The following is a 5,408-nucleotide window of genomic DNA, read 5'->3' as shown; positions in this document are numbered from 1 at the left end:
CCCCTTTTTGTTTCCTTCCTGTAACGACTTTTGAAGTCGTGTGAGCTGTCGGAAGGTACCCCTCGGAAAAACAAGGGGTGCAGGGGCTCCAGCTATGCGCTTCTCTAGGGGTTCCTTTGCGTCTTTGTTTACCTTGGATAGTGTGTTCCTCTGGTGGGAAAATGTGTTTTGTATGGGAAAGACGCTCAAGTTGCTCATTGCGTATCTAGCCCGGGTTCCCCTTGAGCTCCTGACGTCTAATGGGTTGCAGATGTGGCTCCGAGCCATACAGCCATCCGAGGGGAATATAAAACTTAACTGTGCTACTTGTTCCTTTTTAAAAACGAAAAAAAGGCTCACTGAGCAGACTTGTAATATTTTAACTATTTCCCCCGCTCCAGTACTTCGTTCCAGTAACTTTCTTTGCCTGGAGGTTATTGGACAACAAAGGTCACATTCGGAAAGACTTGGGATTTTTGTTGTTTTTCTGAGTTATCTTAGGGTTATATTGCTCCCCCGTTTGTTAAGTAGTATCTAAGTGTATTTATGTTTTACTTTGTTAATCGTGGATCAAGGCGACTTGACTTAAAGTTTGTAGGTACCTTGGTGAAACTATAACTGCAATAAGTTAGTTAAACAAGGTCGTGGCTGTGACTATTTACACACTTTAAACCAGCACAAAGTAACAACACTTCAAAAGCTGAAAAAAACTTGCGTGTCAAGACGGCAGAAGTCAGTCCTGCTGGGTTTTTTTTTTCCCTGACAAGTAATTCTAGCTTTTAAAAGTGAACAAATAAGTAAATCTTTGAACCCTTGAGCATCTCTTTAAAAATGTAAAATTTATTTTAATTCCCCCTCCCAGAGATTTTATTCGGTTTTAGATCTTCTCTGGTACTTGTTAAGCATCAGACCAAATAATACTTAACTTACAGGCAAGGGCTAAACTATTTCCACTTTTCAAGCTAAAAATTTAAGTACAAACAGTAGTGCCTCTTCCCTTGGAACAGCAAACAAATGGTACATTTAAAATGTTTCTCTTAAAGCGTGTTATGTTGCTTAAGTCTATTAAAAATGTAATGTTTGACCTTGAGGTGGAAACTGAGCATGGTGCTCTTATGAGCTCCCCACTGTGTGGTTCTCCTGCCCCAGTTACCACCTGTAATTGCTGTTCCTTGGTACAAGTGCTGGGAACCACGCAGTTGGGGCAGCACAGCTTTCCCCACTGCCCTGGAGGAGGGAAAGGTGGCCTCTGTGGTGGAAATAGGTCTGTACCAAACTCTCAGGAGAACAGTGAGTTGCTTGTCATGTGTTTGCTAAACCCAGACATCCCCCTACCTATCTATATATAAATATATACATATACACAGTAGCAAAGCAGTCAGAGGAAGTGTGGGGAACTCACCTGTCCAGCGTCAGTCATTCTTAAGAGTCATTTTCTGACTCCTGTAGTAGTCTAGAGGAGACTGGTGCTGTCCAGGCAAGCTCCAAAAGGCGTGGTTATGTGGCTGCTAAAAGCCAATAAAAGCAGTTTTCTGTGGTTCTGGCTTACCAGGGACACTGGTGCTCTGTCTGAGGAACCAAGGGCAGGGCCACAGAGGGTGGTGGAAGGCGCTGTGTGCGTCTGGGCAGGTGGTATTTCTGCTTGAGTACATGAGGGTAGCAGTTCTGACTCATTCTGAAACACTCTTTAATTGCAGTGTGTTGACTATTTCTGTTTGCTCTCCAGCCCAGTGGCTGGTAAAAGGGGCGCAGTGAGAAGTCAGGGAGAAGGGAGGACTGTGGCCTTACACATCCAGATGCGTGATGTGTGTGGCGGTGCAGCCTGGTCATCTCCGCCTGCTTGGAGGGACTCCTGGAGCACAAACCAGGAGTGGGTGCCATGAGCTGGGAGCTGTGGAGGGAGAGGAAATGGGAAAGAACCTAAGCCACCCACAAAGCAGTTGAGAATGGTGGTCACGGCACACAGAAAATGTTGCCCTGCTCTAGATGATAAAGAGGAGGTAGGGAGGATGTTTGGTGCCTTTGACAAATGGGCACTGTGGAGGGGGTGGAATTAATGGGGTAAGTTAAGGTTGAGTGGACAGAGAGTAAATATGGATTATCATGAGGGGCTTTGAACATCAAACATTAGGGAGATAAGTTGGTGTAACTCAATCAGAGCAACAAGAAATAATTGCCTTGGCTGTCCTGACCTCCTTCTCCTTGCTGTATATTTACCTTTAAAATGTAGGATTCTTTGCCTGGATCCTGTTCACTTTCTTCCCTTTCTCTTGTATATTATTATCACATCAACTCCCTGAACCACCGAGGATGTATGTGCCATCTCTGACCTGCCTGTATATCAACATCTCACTGAAACATCTGTTAATGAGATGGGGGGTCTTTACGTACCACACGGTGAAGGGGCTGCACACTGAGTGATCCAACCCTCTGGTTACCCTCTGACCAAAATACCACCAATTATCTAGTAATATGAAAGCTTTGGAAAGTTTTTCAGACAAGTAAATAGTTTCAAGCAACTTACTTGTCTATAACGTTTCAAACTTGTGTTGATTGTACTTTTTGACAGAATTGGGTCTACGGTCAATCTCAGCTTCTGTGTTTTTATCTGCAGTTGACAGAATGGCTTAGAAAACTGCAACCATTGACAGAAACTGAGCAGCAGATTTAATAACACATTTACTAGATCAAAGTAAAAGATTTAATTACCGTAATTGCCAGTGTGTAACTTGTACTCTGAAAAAGAATTACTAAAACTTGAATTCATCTTTTCTGCCTTGAGCATTACGGGCGGTGAGGGAAACTGAAAATGAAGCAGCACTGGGAGAGGGGGACAGGCATAGTACTGGGAAACAGCTCTGAGATAAAGTGTGGTACAGTGTGTGTCAATGCTCTGAGATGACCTTATGTGGAAAGGAAACAACTTTTGGTTTTCCAGAACCAAAATAAATGTTCAGCGCATGAATGGGAGTTCAGCCTTTAACTTTATCACTCTAACTCAGGAGCAGCCAAACCTCAGATACTGGAATCTGTGGCAGCCGAAATTAATTACAGGGAACTTGAACAACACAAATCACCACAAAATTTGTACTTTCTGTCACATCTTTGTTCCAGATTTTTAATGCATAATGCAGTTCTGAGTCTGCGACTTGAAGTTTAGAACACAACGTCCACAAATGTGCAATTTTGAGCAAAAAGAGAACTGGATGAAAGGGATTGTAAATCAAAATGTGCATATGGTGTAAACATTAGCCTGTGCTGTTGCTTTCTCTGATGTAGTACATCTCTGAGCTGAGCTGAGTGACTGATACCTCATCACTTGCTGTTTAAGGGCTCAAATTTAAATATGTTTTTGCCCATTCCCATTTGTTCGTGTTGCCTCCCCCCGTGTCTGATCAGTGTGAATGGAGCCTGTAGCAGTTTTTCTGTGGATGTCACTGGCTCCCTGCAGTTGGGGCACACACGGATTACTCATGCAGGGCTGGAAATGAGATGCAGCTCAGCAGTGCAGGTGTTGCAGTGACACTGTGTCAGATGCATTTCTGACTGCTCCAGGAGGTCGAGGAACTTGCCCATGATCATAAGGTGTGTCAGCTTTAGGTTCAGAATGATTCCACCCAATATCCCTTTTTATTTAAGAAGGTGTTCAGGATTTTTCTATCAATCTGACCACGTAGTCTCTCTCTAATACTTGGAAATTGATCTGAGTAGTAGAATAGTATGCGGGCTTCAGTCTTACTGTGCCTTTTGATATTTGGTCTCCAAGAAGATGGTTTAGAAGCTGTTAATTCTCAATCTGACAACTTTTGAATCATAAGTGGAACAGGTGGTCACTTTTTAATTAAATGCAAGTATTTGAAGACTCCTTCAAGCTAACATTTTTGTTTCAGTGTGTGTGGATCGTGGATTTGACATTATAGTGAGGATTCTGCAGTGTTCTGCAAGATGCTCTTCTGAGGCTTCAAAATTTCCTGAAAATGAGCAGGAAGAGCCAGACCTTGACTAAATAAGTGTTCCTCTTGCTACCTCTCTGCTCTAGTACCTTGTTTTATGATGTTTGATTTTTAGCATTTCACAACTTATTTTAGAGAAGGCAGATTTTAGTTCCTTTCATCCAACATGGGTAGAGGCCAAGTGACTCACAGTAGCAGAGCTGGGAATAACTAAGAGCCAGACTTTATAATACCGGTTGTCTGCATGATGAAACAATTACCATTTCAGTAATTTGTTTTCCACTGGGACCATTGCATTTCCGTGGTTCCAGTGTGAGGCTGGTGCTCCAACAGCGCTGTCAAACATTTGAATAAAAAAATCAGGTTATCCTGATAGCAAGGTGGGGCTGAACCAGTGCTGTTCTCTTGTACTTTGGCTTTCTCATCAGCTGGTAATTCTCCTGGCTCCTCAGCTCACTCTTCTGGTTCATGCTCTCTTGGAATGCCAGATCTTGACAGAAAGACATTTCTAAGTAATCTGGCAATTTATGGAGAAAAATCTAAAAGAATAGATCAGGGAAGCTGTCTACTAATTCTGTGTGCTTGTGGTTGGAAATGCAATGATTTAAAGGCTGTTTCCTAATGAAGGAAGTTAGGTGAAATTCTGGTTGTGGGGTCCTCATTGTGTTTGGTGAGAGGTTTTTAGGAAATTATGTTGCCCTTGTAGGAAAGAATGGTCTTTTGGGTAGCAGTTCCTGTGGGCCCATTACTGATAAGTGCAATTTCTGTTGCCAATAACTAAGGTTCCTCCAGAGGAAGTAACACCTTTTGGTAGCACTGTGCAAAATCTGTGAGGAGTTACAAAAAATCCACTTATTTCTTTGAGTATTGTATTTAGAAAGCCTTCAAGGTGAAGTTCTGTTTTTCATGGTTCCATTTAGTGTTGTTAGCAAGTCATCTTAAGTGCAAAATACTGACTTTGGATCTACTCACTGTAATTAAAAAAATCCAGGAATTGTTCAGTAAATGTAAACTAAGGAAGTTCATTAAATATCTTGCCAGAGTTACCTTCGTAAACCCTCAATAATTAGTTATAAACTTCACCTCAACTTAAAGTGCGTTTGATAACAGACAGCTGATTTCCCTTATTTGTTTTACAAGATCAGAATGGGTTTTTTTACTGTATAACACCTGTAATGTATTTCATTTTTTGTCTATATGGAACTTTCCAAGCTCCAGCAGCAATAAGGCTGTGTTGAATTAGTGGAATGATGTTGAATTGATAATCCAGGCTCCATGTTCTTTCTGTTTTTTCCTTCCATCTCCCCTTTTACTGGAAAGCTGTTTATATAGTTTATGTCTCCTGTTGCTAATCATTAGTTCTGCCAGCTGAACCACTTTTTCCTAAACAGAAATAATAATGTAAGAAGTAGTTTTGAGATAAAATATGCATTTTAAGGCTTGTTTGATTTGTAGGGCTTTTTTGTGGGGAGGGGG

This window comes from Parus major, chromosome Z (genome assembly GCF_001522545.3).
Source record: "Parus major isolate Abel chromosome Z, Parus_major1.1, whole genome shotgun sequence".
In the NCBI taxonomy this organism is placed as follows: domain Eukaryota; kingdom Metazoa; phylum Chordata; class Aves; order Passeriformes; family Paridae; genus Parus; species Parus major.
The sequence above is the reverse complement of the archived record's forward strand: the minus strand, read 5'-3'. Positions refer to the sequence as shown.